This window comes from Orcinus orca, chromosome 4 (genome assembly GCF_937001465.1).
Source record: "Orcinus orca chromosome 4, mOrcOrc1.1, whole genome shotgun sequence".
Lineage (NCBI taxonomy): Eukaryota > Metazoa > Chordata > Mammalia > Artiodactyla > Delphinidae > Orcinus > Orcinus orca.
The window spans coordinates 134,963,710-134,977,309 of NC_064562.1; the positions used below are offsets into that span (position 1 = coordinate 134,963,710).

The 13,600-nt window shown below is 43.2% G+C and overlaps 1 long non-coding RNA gene across 1 annotated transcript in view; it reads right to left on the reverse strand.

The window, feature by feature from the left end:
* Positions 1 to 13,600, reverse strand: part of LOC125964327 (uncharacterized) — a 124,045-nt gene that overhangs the window by 94,420 nt on the left and 16,025 nt on the right. Inside the window, exon 2 of the long non-coding RNA XR_007477264.1 lies at positions 201 to 364. This is a non-coding gene — a long non-coding RNA (uncharacterized LOC125964327). The remainder of the gene's footprint in view (positions 1 to 200; positions 365 to 13,600) is intronic.

Consider the following 13,600-nt stretch of genomic DNA (forward strand, 5'->3'; position numbering starts at 1 on the left):
CAGGAAAAGATCTGTAAAACATACAAACAGATAGAGGCTAAACAATACACTACTTAATAACGAAGTGATCACTGGAGAAATAAAAGAAGAAATCAGAAAATACCTACAAAACAAATGACAATGGAGACACGATGACCCAAAACCTATGGGATGCAGCAAAAGCAACTCTAAGAGGGAAGTTTATAGCAATACAATCTTACCTTAAGAAGCAGGATGGGCTTCCCTGGTGGCGCAGTGGTTGAGAGTCTGCCTGCCGATGCAGGGGACACGGGTTCGTGCCTCGGTCTGGGAGGATCCCACATGCCACGGAGCGGCTGGGCCTGTGAGCCATGGCTGCTGAGCCTGCGCGTCTGGAGCTTGTGCTCTGCAACAGGAGAGGCCACAAAGTGAGAGACCCACATACCGCAAAAAAAGAAAAAAATAAAAGCAGAAAAGATCTCAAATAAACAACAAAACTTGCACCTAAAGCAATTAGAGAAAGAAGAACAAAAAACCCCAAAGTTAGCAGAAGGAAAGAAATCATAAAGATCAGATCAGAAATAAATGAAAAAGAAATGAAAGAAACGATAGCAAAGATCAATAAAACCAAAGCTGGTTCTTTGAGAAGATAAACAAAATTGATAAACCATTAGCCAGACTCATCAAGAAAAAAAGGGAGAAGACTCAAATCAATAGAATTAGAAATGAAAAAGGAGAAGTAACAACTGACACGGCAGACATACAAAAGATCATGAGAGATTACTACAAGCAACTCTATGCCAATAAAATGGACAACCTGGAAGAAATGGACAAATTCTTAGAAATGCACAACATGCTGAGACTGAACCAGGAAGAATTAGAAAATATGAACAGACCAATCACAAGACCTGAAATTGAAACTGTGATTAAAAATCTTCCAACAAACAAAAGCCCAGGACCAGATGGCTTCACAGGTGAATTCTATCAAACATTTAGAGAAAAGATAACACCTATCCTTCTGAAACTCTTCCAAAATATAGCAGAAGGAGGAACACTCCCAAACTCATTCTACGAGGCCACCATCACCCTGATACCAAAACAGACAAAGATGTCACAAAGAAAGACAACTACAGGCCAATATCACTGATGAACATAGATGCAAAAATCCTCAACAAAATACTAGCAAACAGAATCCAACAGCACATTAAAAGGATCATACACCATGATCAAGTGGGGTTTATTCCAGGAATGCAAGGATTCTTCAATATATGCAAATCAATCAACGTGATACACCATATTAACAAACTGAAGAAGAAAAACCATATGATCATCTCAACAGATGCAGAGAAAGCTTTTAACAAAATTCAACACCCATTTATGATAAAAACCCTGCAGAAAGTAGGCATAGAGGGAACTTTCCTCAACATAATAAAGGCCATATATGACAAACCCACAGCCAACATCATCCTCAATGGTGAAAAACTGAAAGCATTTCCACTAAGATCAGGAAAAAGACAAGATTGCCCACTCTCACCACTCTTATTCAACATAGTTTTGCAAGTTCTAGCCACAGCAATCAGAGAAGAAAAAGAAATAAATGGAATCCAAATCAGAAAAGCAGAAGTAAAGCTATCACTGTTTGCAGATGACATGATACTATACAAGAGAATCCTAAAGATGCTACCAGAAAACTACTAGAGCTAATCAATGAATTTGGTAAAGTAGCAGGATACAAAATTAATGCACAGAAATCTCTGGCATTCTTATACACTAATGATGAAAAATCTGAAAGCGAAATTAAGAAAACACTCCCATTTACCATTGTAACAAAAAGAATAAAATATCTAGGAATAAACCTACCTAACGAGACAAAAGACCTGGATGCAGAAAATTATAAGACACTGATGAAATAAATTAAAGATGATACAAATAGATGGAGAGATATACCATGTTCTTGGATTGGAAAAATCAACATTGTGAAAATGACTCTACTACCCAAAGCAATCTACAGATTCAGTGCAATCCCTATCAAACTACCACTGGCATTTTTCACAGAACTAGAACAAAAAATTTCACAATTTGTATGGAAACACAAAAGACCCTGAATAGCCAAAGCAATCTTGAGAACGAAAATTGGAGCTGGAGGAATCAGGCTCCTTGACTTCAGACTATACTACAAAGCTACAGTAGTCAAGACAGTATAGTACTGGCACAAAAAGAGAAATATAGATCAATGGAACAGGATAGAAAGCCCAGAGATAAACCCACGCACATATGGTCACCTTATCTTTGATAAAGGAGGCAAGAATATACAGTGGAGAAAAGACAGCCTCTTCAATAAGTGGTGCTGGGAAAACTGGACAGGTACATATAACAGTATGAAATTAGAACACTCCCTAACACCATACACAAAAATAAACTCAAAATGGATTAAAGACCTAAATGTAAGGCCAGAAACTATCAAACTCTTAGAGGAAAATATAGACAGATCACTCTATGAAATAAATCACAGCAAGATCCTTTTTGACCCACCTCCTAGAGAAATGGAAATAAAAACAAAAATAAACAAATGGGACCCAATAAAACTTAAAAGCTTTTGCACAGCAAAGGAAACCATAACCAAGACCAAAAGACAACCCTCAGAATGGGAGAAAATATTTGCAAATGAAGCAACTGACAAAGGATTATCATCCAAAATTTACAAGCAGCTCATGCAGCTCAATAACAAAAAAACAAACAACCCAATCCAAAAATGGGCAGAAGACATAAACAGACATTTCTCCAAAGAAGATGTACAGATTGCCAGCAAACACATGAAAGAATGCTCAACATCATTAATCATTAGAGAATCAAAACTGCAAATCAAAACTACAATGAGATAGCATCTCACACCAGTCAGAATGGCCATCATCAAAAAATCTAGAAACAATAAATGCTGGAGAGGTTGTGGAGAAAAGGGAACACTCTTGCACTGTTGGTAGGAAAGTAAATTGATATAGCCACTATGGAGAACAGTATGGAAGTTCCTTAAAAAACTACAAATAGGACTACCATACAACCCAGCAATCCCACTATTGGGCATATGTCCTGAAAAAACCATAATTCAAAAAGAGTCATGTGGGGCTTCCCTGGTGGCGCAGTGGTTGAGAGAATCCCCTCTCCTCACGCACCCCAAAACAATGGTCTCTTGCCTCTTCGGCAGCTCCAGACTTTTTCCCGGACTCCCTCCCAGCTAGCCGTGGTGCACTAACCCCTTCAGGCTGTGTTCACGCAGCCAACCCCAGTCCTCTCCCTGGGATCCTAGGAAGCCCGAGCCTCAGCTCCCAGCCCCCGCCCGCCCCGGCGGATGAGCAGACAAGCCTCTTGGGCTGGTGAGTGCTGGTTGGCACCGATCCTCTGTGCGGGAATCTCCGATTTGCCCTCTGTACCCCTGCTGCTGCGCTCTCCTCTACGGCTCCAAAGCTTCCCCCTGCCACCGACATCTCCTCCAGTCCCCTTTGTTCTTTATGACTTGGGAGAGGAAGCCTCTGCCCTTTGGCAGGGTTTAGCTCTGAGTTCACCTGTTACTACCTTGGTAGATTCCCTCAAAAGGCATTGCCATTGATGCCCATAGAAGGCAAAACTCACTACATAATGATGGGTTTCTTTGGTATAAAATTAAGAATTATTGTTAACTGAAAGACTCATTATTTTTCAAAGAAATACAAGTAAAACATTTATCCATTGGGATGGATGGTGGAAATGACAGCTGAATTATTTATTGCATTAAGTATTCACTACGTGCGTTTTGGGCTGAATTTTGTTTCATGGATTTCCTCATAAAATTATATTATTTTCAAAAAGCATCATAAAAAATAAGAATTTAAAGGAGAAAGAAATTAATTTAGAATCTCGAAAGGAACAGGGGAAGGAAGAGGATCTGTGACTACTTCTTTAATGTGAAGACTTCTTTAAAGAGAAGGTCTTAGAACTAGGATGGCACTGGAGTTATAAAAATCTTGGGAAAAATACAATTTGGTGGGATAATATCCAACCGAGAGCTAATCCTGTTGATGAAAATGTCTGAAAGATGTAAATCAGGTGCCTGACGATGCTCAGAGCCATTGAGAGCCGTGCACAGTGGTGGCCGGAACAACACACCTCTGGTTAATGACACCTCCTGAAATGGCCAGGTAAGGTTTACCTTATACTATCTTCAGTGCTATTTACAAACAGGTAAGGTTTACCTTATACTATCTTCAGCGCTATTTACAAACAGGGTGCTTAATTAGTGTTCATTAAATTGGTACAATGACTGTCCACTCACTCTCTCTGTGTTGCTTTGAAATGCCCTGACAGACACATTTCTCACTGAAAGGAATGCTCAGCTCTGAGGCAACTTAATCTCACCCCCTCCCTGACATCTGCAGGCACACACTCCAGATAGATAAAAATCAACTGTCAAGTTGAGAGTTTGGGGTTCTCATGCTCTCTGGCTCCCCATCTCCATACTTATCCACTTCATAACCATTCTGTGAACCCAGGGCTTTGGCCTTATATCTTCCATCCTGTATTACAGTTTACTGAGTGCTCTTACATACGTTCCCTATTTCAAGCCTCTCAACATTCCTATGACAAGGGCAGAGCTGGCAGAATGCCCATTTTCCTGAGGATAAAACCAGGATTCCCAAAGGTTAATGCCTTGACTAAGGGAAGAGTCCAACCTAGGATTCACTTGGTTGTTTTGGCTTCTAGCCCAGTGTTTTTTCCAAAAATGCTGACATTTGGACTCTGAGGTGAGCCTAAGAGATAAAAATAGAATGCCACGTGTCTGATAAATTTCTTCCAATAAAATACAAAAGGTACAGCTCTTCAGGCCAGAAGAGAAATATAAAAACCAGAGACAACAATTAAATGACTTCCATTGTGTGTATATGGCCTCTCGTTGAAAATGGACGGTATTAATCGTATCCCCAAGAAAAATCAGTAGATGAAACAAGCTTCACCAAAGAGTTGCCAAAAAGATGATTTCAAAATTCTGACTTGGTGCTGGGTTAATTTAAATTTACACAGTTAATCATTCTATAACTGAAAGAAGGGATTTATTTCCAGATGTAATTAACTTGGATGTTCACATCAAGCAGACAACTAGGTTCGAAGAAGAAAAAAGATGGAGACAAGAAAACCAGGTTGAAGATTCAGAACAAGGCGAAAGAAAAGATTTTTTATCTTAATCATTGGAAGTGTCAATAAGCACAAGGCCACCTTTGACTGATTAAAAGACAAACCAAAACACAACATGATGCTTCGTGGAAGGTTATAAAGGGGAGTCATAAATTAGATAGGAATTTGGACAACAGGGCTTTTAAACTCCTTTCTAACCCTCAGGTCTTGCTGAAATCTGAGCAAAACCATTCTCTAACTTGGAGGTCGGGGAAATGTTTCACTGAAGCTGACTATTTCCGTTACCAAAACACTTGACCTAGTAAGGTGATATAGTCTTGGTATTTTGCTAACCAAAGAAACTGGAGATAGTCATGCCACTAGGAGAGAAGGAAACCTCTCCCAAGTAGCGGAATACCACATGGAAGAATGAGGTGGAGGACTGAGATGTTATATCCCAAACCTCTTACTCATAGTTGGAAACCAGTTCCACCAGGTAGGATATGAGTAGTCTCCCTCCCTTGCAAAAAAGCCAAAGCAGAGGTTTAAAAAAAAAAAAAAAAAAAAACAGAGAGAAGGGCTGCATATACCTTTAATGGATGATAACACAGTGATTAATAGCTTAGGCTCATCTAGATAGATTTCTTTGTGTTCAAATCTCTGCTTCCCCACTTACTGAGTGACCTTGAGACAGTTACTAGATCTGTAAAATGGGGATAATAATAGTACTGACCCATAGGCTATTGTAGGATTAAATTAATTAAGTAGAGCTGCTTAGCCTCCTGGCTGGAATATAGTAACAATCCAATGAATATGAGAATGAGCAATTGCTGTAATTCAAAGTTTTAGTGAGAAAGTGTTGCCTTGAAGGAGAACCATAAAGGTTACAGCAAGAAAAGCGTTGGCCTCATAGGGCGTTTCACAAATTCTAGATCATTTTGAAAGTCACATGATTTTCAAAGACTAGAGAACTCCCAGACACCAAGATGTGGATAAACTCAAATCAGATCCTAGTTTGTGCCAAGCCTTGGAAGCTAACATTATTTTCATTATTTCTTCAGGGCACCAGCTGTGCTGAGGTGGACCTAGGATTGCTGGTGAGCTGAGTAGAAACGCCTCAACAGGTGGAACCCAGAAACCAGGTTCTGGTCCCCAATCTACTGATAAGTGGCTCTGTCACTGGGAGGGAGCCACAGAGCTGGGACCTTTCCTCATCTAGTGTCAGGAATGAGTCTCCTCAAACCACTACAAGGGCAGGACGAGGGTGCACTGGGCAGGGTCTGACTCCCCATTGATGTGCCTAGGGCACCAGCAAAGCTGGGGCTCACACATGCGACTTGCATTTGCTATTTTAAAGCACAGATCAAAGTATTCATTGATGGGAGAAACAGAATTTCATTAGACTTTTTTTTTTTTAATTTATTTTTGGCTGTGTTGGGTCTTCATTGCTGCGCATGGGCTTTCTCTAGTTGCGGCGAGCGGGGGCTACTCTTCGTTGTGGTGCTTGGGCTTCTCGTGGTGGCTTCTCTTTTGTTGCAGAGCATGGGCTCTAGGCTCGCGGGCTTCAGTAGTTGTGGCGCACGGGCTTAGCTGCTCCGCAGCACGTGGGATCTTCCCGGACCAGGGCTTGAACCCATGTCCCCTGCCTTGGCGGGCGGATTCTTAACCACTGTGCCACCAGGGAAGCCCCTCATTAGACTTTTTATACCTGTTTTACAGCTTACTGTTATTTTACTTTTAGTTCTCTGGCAGGAGTGGACAAATGAACACACCGTAAAACTCTTAGAGACCAAGGTCTCTTAAAATCATCACCCAGCCTAGAAGTGGGCACCCATGAGGTTAGTGGCAGCGACTTTATGGGGAAGGAGAAGAGGAGAGGAGAAAGGGATGTCAAGGAAGTCTGTGTCCACTCAGACCTTCCCTTTGCGCCCTCTCATGCCACTGTCTATCTCTTTGCCTACCTCTGGGTTCCTTGGTCCTTCTGCCACCCAGAGACCCCAGAGTCAGAGTTCCATGCTGTAAATTTCTGCTGCCTTGCTTCCTTTCCATTCCCCATGTAGACATTTTCTCAGTACAATATATCTCAGAGGGACAGTCATTAGAATAGTCCATAAGATGAGGGAGCTGACTGGCCGTTGTCTTTCACATGCCTACAGATCACTGGGGGCTCCTGTGAAAATGCAGATTCTGATTCGACATGCCTAGGCTGGGGGCTGCAATACTGCAGGCTACCAAGCTCCTGGATCATGTTCGTTTCTCTGGTCCTCAGGCCACACTTTGAGTAGGGAGGGACTAGACATCCTTCCAGCTCTGACTGCCCTGAGCTTGTGAGCTCACCCAGAACCAACCCAGCCAGAAGTTCCCAGAACAACAGAATCTCAGGGGTCATTCCTACAGGCCCCTTGCTTTCCATGCCATTGCCGCACACCAGCCCGGTCTTCCACCTGGTGGAAACAGTGAACTCAGGTACAGAAGGGCTCCGGTACACAGAGGTGTCACAGAGGAAGCTTACAAACGTGCCAGAATGACTACACTGGGTCTTCAATAGTTTCAGTTATCCTCCCCAGGGGAGTCCTCAGCAAAGGATAAAAAGTCTAGGAAAAAACCCTAAATCATTTGCATTCACAGTACAGGAAATACAAATACATTAAGATGTGCCCCATAGTCCTTGGTGTCCAGTGAATCAGATCAGCTTGGTGGCAGTAATTTAGCCTCCCTTAAGCATCACTGTGGACTCATATGTGAGGATAAAAGACTGAAATCACTCCCAAACAAATAAAGAACGCCTTTTGTGGTTGGACGGGCTTCCCAGGAAGGGCCACTGTCACTGAATAAACTTCGGCACAAATGCTAGACTTGGAGAAGACCTGCTCCCACCAGAGTGAGAACAGGCCAGAATGACAGCACGTGTGCCTTTCCGGACAGCTCAGATTCACTGGCTTTGAAGACGCAAGGTTGTATGTATGTGCACGTGTGCCTGCATGTATGTGTGTGCAGGTGTTTCCACTGGGGTATGAGCACACGTGTGTGTGTGTGTGTGTCTGCTGGGAGGGCAGCAGGAGCAAGGCCGGGAGGAAGAGGTAAACACACTGATTCTTTCTCTTTAAAATGGCTGCCAGCTCCTTAACAGCCTCCTCTCTGTTTCCCTGGCAAAGATGACACTAAAACTCTGTCCTTCAAAAACCTAACAAATGTGACTAGGAAATAGAGTCCACTCTTGTGAGGTGAGGGGAGAGGTTATGATTACGACGTTGGCACCCCTCCACTCCCTGCATGTCCTATCGCAGGTCTTCCTGTCTGAGAGGACTTGGAATAAAGGAAAGCCTTGTGGTGGTCTGACTGGTGGTGGGCTCTCAGGAAGGACCAAGTGGAGATGATCTGCCAGCATCCTCCCATCAAGCACTCTGCACACCAGGGAGGCTTAGCTCAGGGCCGGGCTGGCAGGGCTAAGTTCCCTCTATGATGGTGGGGTCAGGCCAGCTTCGCTACCAACACCCGCCCTGCTTCTCTGGGTATGACTCGTAGACATGGATAAAGCACACCTTCGAAGACCTTGAGGGAGCCCTAGAAAAGTGGCCTCATTGGGGATTAAATCAGGTCTCCCGATTCCTAATCCAAGTCAAGGATCCCCCCACACTTGCTCCATGGACTCCTGAGCGAATCCACACAATTCTGTCTACAGATTCCTCAGTGGGTGTTCCTAGTGGCCACCCAAGCATTAAATTCTGCAAGAGAAGCTCTCCAAGGAAGCCAGTTCTTGGTTCAGCAGATAATCCATTACGTGCTAAATCACTCAGGGAAGCGCCACCCAGTTGTTAGAACAAAGAAGGTTTAATTGCCAAACATTGGGCTTTAAAAACCAATCAAGTGTAGAGGTAACTTTAATTAGACAGAAGAATCAGATAAACAGAGCGTAAAAAGCTTAGTGTTTGAACAGCACGTATCTCACCGTGCCTTTATTCTCCAAGGGCGTGGAGTCAAAACAGAGATCGGGCCTCTGCTACCCACTCTGACACAACTCTAAGTAAAGGGGACAAGTACATCACTTCACTCACACCCAGAAACGGTCTTTCATTTATGGGGCTTCTGGATAGGGCTCCTTGATCTTGGGAATGCTGAGAAACTAATAACCAGCATCAATTGTGGATCAAGAATCCCAGCCCTGAAGACAATGGGTATCGACTCCTGATTTCCACATGCACACTCAGAAACACAGACTGAAGATTAGCAATTGACTTCAGTCAATACTGTCTAAACACTGCATCAATCTTGAAAAACAACTTCAAGCCACGTGACAGCCCTTTTCAACTCAGGCATCTCAACAACGTTCAGGATCTTGTTCGGTGCCTCCTGTCTTCCACTGAGTTGAGATTGCCAGGTGATGGAATGCTCACCTTCCTACTTTGTCCTTCACAAAACTCATTTCCTGAAGCTGTGAAGGGGATGGGTTCACCTCAATGAGTTCATTGTCAAGCCCTCAAGACCCTCACCCACTAGAACAGCTTTGAACTGCATGGCTCGGGCCTCCCACACACTTGGGTATTTTTAGAACTAAGCATAGAACAAAAATGAACTTTTCAAACAGGAAAGGAATGCAAAGTGCTTAGGAATGGTTTTCAAAGGGCAAAGCTTATTTTAAAAGTCTATTGATTGGGCCCAACTGCAACACGACAGGCTCACGTGGGGTCAGGAGCATGCAGGAGGGAGCCAGGTATGGAAAGATAATCCTTGGACACCCAGGGGAGATCTGAGCACCACCCTCAGCTGAAGTGAATGGTTCACGTTAGCACAACCCAAGGACTGTAGTGGGAACAGATGCCACAAGGAAGAAGGAAGGTGATGATGGCGAGAGATTCTCCAAATACATCCAACATCCTTTCCATTATCATCACATGGAAACCTAAGTTCTAATTTTTAAAATCTGTTTCTTGTGTACTCAGCAAAATGTTTTTGGATGACTTTCTAGATGCTTAAGTGTAGTTTGAAGAGCAGGCCAGGTAGGAACTGACTAAAAATACGTCAAGGCAGCCAAGCATCATGTTCAGAAAAGATAGAACTACCCCACGCTCTGTTTTCCCCCTTTACTCACTCTTAAAACAAGAGCAATTTCTGTGTATCTACTATGTGTCTGGCAGCCACCAGGGATGAAGGAAACAGAGATGATTCTGATACTACCCCCAGGGAGTCCAAGGTGTAATGAAGGACAAACATACACACAAATACTTAAAACACATCCACCTCCTTCTGGGACTGAGCACAAATGTGGCAACTTGTTCTGGAGAACACGACCCTTGTTTTCCATCCCACCTTCTGCCTTGGCAGGGCCAAAGAAATATACCCCAGCATGGAAGCTTTTGCACAAATCCTGTGTTGCAGAGACAGGTGGAAACCACTCTCTAGGCTTCTTCCAAGCTTACCAATAGCTAGAGCACACCAGCCTCCCCACTCTCCCATGGGCCGGGCTCCCATCTCCAGGGAGGAGAGAGAATGTGCCCAAGATCACGCACTTGACACGCTAGGCACACTTTTTAGAAACAGGTCGTCTGCAAAGTGACATGAAATCATTACAATATGCAAAGCAAACAAATAAACTTTCTCATCTATACAAAAATGACACTGCCTACTTATTATGATGGGTGATGAGCTCTATTGAGTTTTTTCCCTCATCTCCTATCCTGTGACCAAAAGGTTGTAAGCCATAGAATATTAGACCCAGCCAGGTTTCTCATGGACTCTTTCCTCTGTCCCCTATTTCACTCTACAAAATAGACCTTTGCAGGGCTTTTTGGATTTGTGAATGGCCCACAGGGAGAATTTCTCCTTGACAAGAAGCCGACGGACCCATAGGCGGGTCCACCGATTGACCTGGGTGCAGGCTTCAAAAGCCCAGGAATAGGGTTATTCGTGAAAGAAACACATAATGAAGTGCAGCAGGATGACAGTTCGAGATAATAACTGATGGGCTTTTTATTCCATATATTTCCTCTTACCTATTGATACCCACCTTTCCCCATTCACTGCATCAGGAAAGGGGTGACAATAGTAGAAAAACCAAGAAAAGCAGTTGAAATCTAAGAACCAAAACTTTTGCTTTGCAAGAGCCTAGGCTTTGCAACAGCCTAAAACCTGAAAGGCTGGAGGTTTAAACAAGGGATTCGGAAGCTAGCTCACAAGTTATACTCTCGTGCCCTGAAATTAGATTAGCACTCTCTGGAATTGTGCTAGAGGTGAACTAGAGAGAGACAAAGAGGCCTGTGGGTCAGACATAGTTTCTTCATGGGACTCAGTCCAACTCTCTGTCCAATGTCCCCAAGCTGGTCTGCCTACAGCCTGGCCTCAGGATCCCAGCAACACTTGCCTTTTCAGGGACCAGAGGAGTAAAGCATTTTCCTCCCTCCACTGCACTGCCTTTCCTCTCTGTGCCTGCCCAGCATCTACTCCCCTCCCCATCCCAGCAGAACCCCCTCCTGGCCTCAGAACAGTACTGTGTCTGTCGCCCTTCGCAGCCTTCGGCAGTCTTCTAGGAAAGGAGACCAATTACAGGGACTGCTTTTAGGAAGCGAACTGAAAGCCAGGACCTGATTTCCCATCACCCATCAAGTCGTAATGATTCCTGCAGTTTGGGTTTGAACTGAACCAGTAACCTGCACTGGAGTGAAAGTCTCCAAACACAATTATCACTCCCCAGAGTAGCCTTCCATGTGCCTTTGCCGCTCACCTCGCCTGTTTGAGAACACAAACAAATAAGCCTTCTCCTTTGGAGAAATGTCTATTTAGGTCTTCTGCCCATTTGGGGGTTGGGTTGTTTGTTTGTTTGATATTGAGCTGCATGAGCTGCTTGTAAATTTTGGAGATTAATCCTTTGTCAGTTGCTTCATTTGCAAATACTTTCTCCCATTCTGAGGGTTGTCTTTTGGTCTTGTTTATGGTTTCCTTTGCTGTGCAAAAGCTTTGAAGTTTCATTAGGTCCCATTTGTTTATTTTTGTTTTTATTTCCATTTCTCTAGGAGGTGGGTCAAAAAGGATCTTGCTGTGATTTATGTAGTAGAGTGCTCTGCCTATGTTTTCCTCTAAGAGTTTGATAGTTTCTGGCCTTACATTTAGGTCTTTAATCCATTTTGAGCTTATTTTTGTGTATGGTGTTAGGGAGTGATCTAATCTCATACTTTTACATGTATCTGTCCAGTTTTCCCAGCACCACATATTGAAAAGTTGTCCTTCCTCCACTGTACATTCCTGCCTCCTTTATCAAAGATAAGGTGACCATATGTGCGTGGGTTTATCTCTGGGCTTTCTATCCTGTTCCATTGATCTATATTTCTGTTTTTGTGCCAGTACCATACTGTCTTGATTACTGTAGCTTTGTGAGAAATGCAAATCAAAACTACAATGAGATATCATCTCACACCAGTCAGAATGGCCATCATCAAAAAATCTAGGAACAATAAATGCTGGAGAGGGTGTGGAGAAAAGGGAACACTCTTGCACTGCTCGTGGGAATGTGAATTGGTACAGCCACTATGGAGAACAGTATGGAGGTTCCTTAAAAAACTACAAATAGAACTACCATATGACCCAGCAATCCCACTACTGGGCATATACCCTGAGAAAACCATAATTCAAAAAGAGTCATGTACCAAAATGTTCATTGCAGCTCTATTTACAATAGCCAGGAGATGGAAGCAACCTAAGTGTCCATCATCGGATGAAGGAATAAAGAATATGTGGCACATATATACAATGGAATATTACTCAGCCATAAAAAGAAATGGAGTTATTTGTAGTGAGGTGGATGGACCTAGAGTCTGTCATACAGAGTGAAGTAAGTCAGATAGAGAAAGACAAATACCATATGCTAACACATATATATGGAATCTAAGGGGAAAAAATGGTCATGAAGAACCTAGGGGTAAGACAGGAATAAAGACACAGACCTACTAGAGAATGGACTTGAGGATATGGGGAGGGGAAAGGGTAAGCTGGGACGAAGTGAGAGAGTCGCATGGACATATGTACACTACCAAACGTAAAATAGATAGCTAGTGGGAAGCAGCTGCATAGCACAAGGAGATCAGCTCGGTGCTTTGTGACCACCTGGAGGGGTGGGATAGGGAGGCAGGGAGGGAGGGAGACGCAAGAGGGAAGAGATACGGGAACATATGTATATGTATAACTGATTCACTTTGTTATAAAGCAGAAACTAACACACCATTGTAAAGCAATTATACTCCAATAAAGATGTAAAAAAATAATAATAATAAGCCTTCTTGATGTGTTCATGCCAGTTCTGATCCCCGAGTCCTTACTCTCAGACCCTTTTGCACAATGTCCTATGACCACATTCTAGACGGATGCCCTGTTGTGTAAGCCATTCTCCTCAACATTAACATTACTCAAAACAGCTTTAACATCATCACTCCTGCTGCCTTTGATGGTAGAGGCGTTGGGCTCCATTTCCAGGCTGATTCAAAGAAATCTGAGCCAGTGCAAGGCATCTATC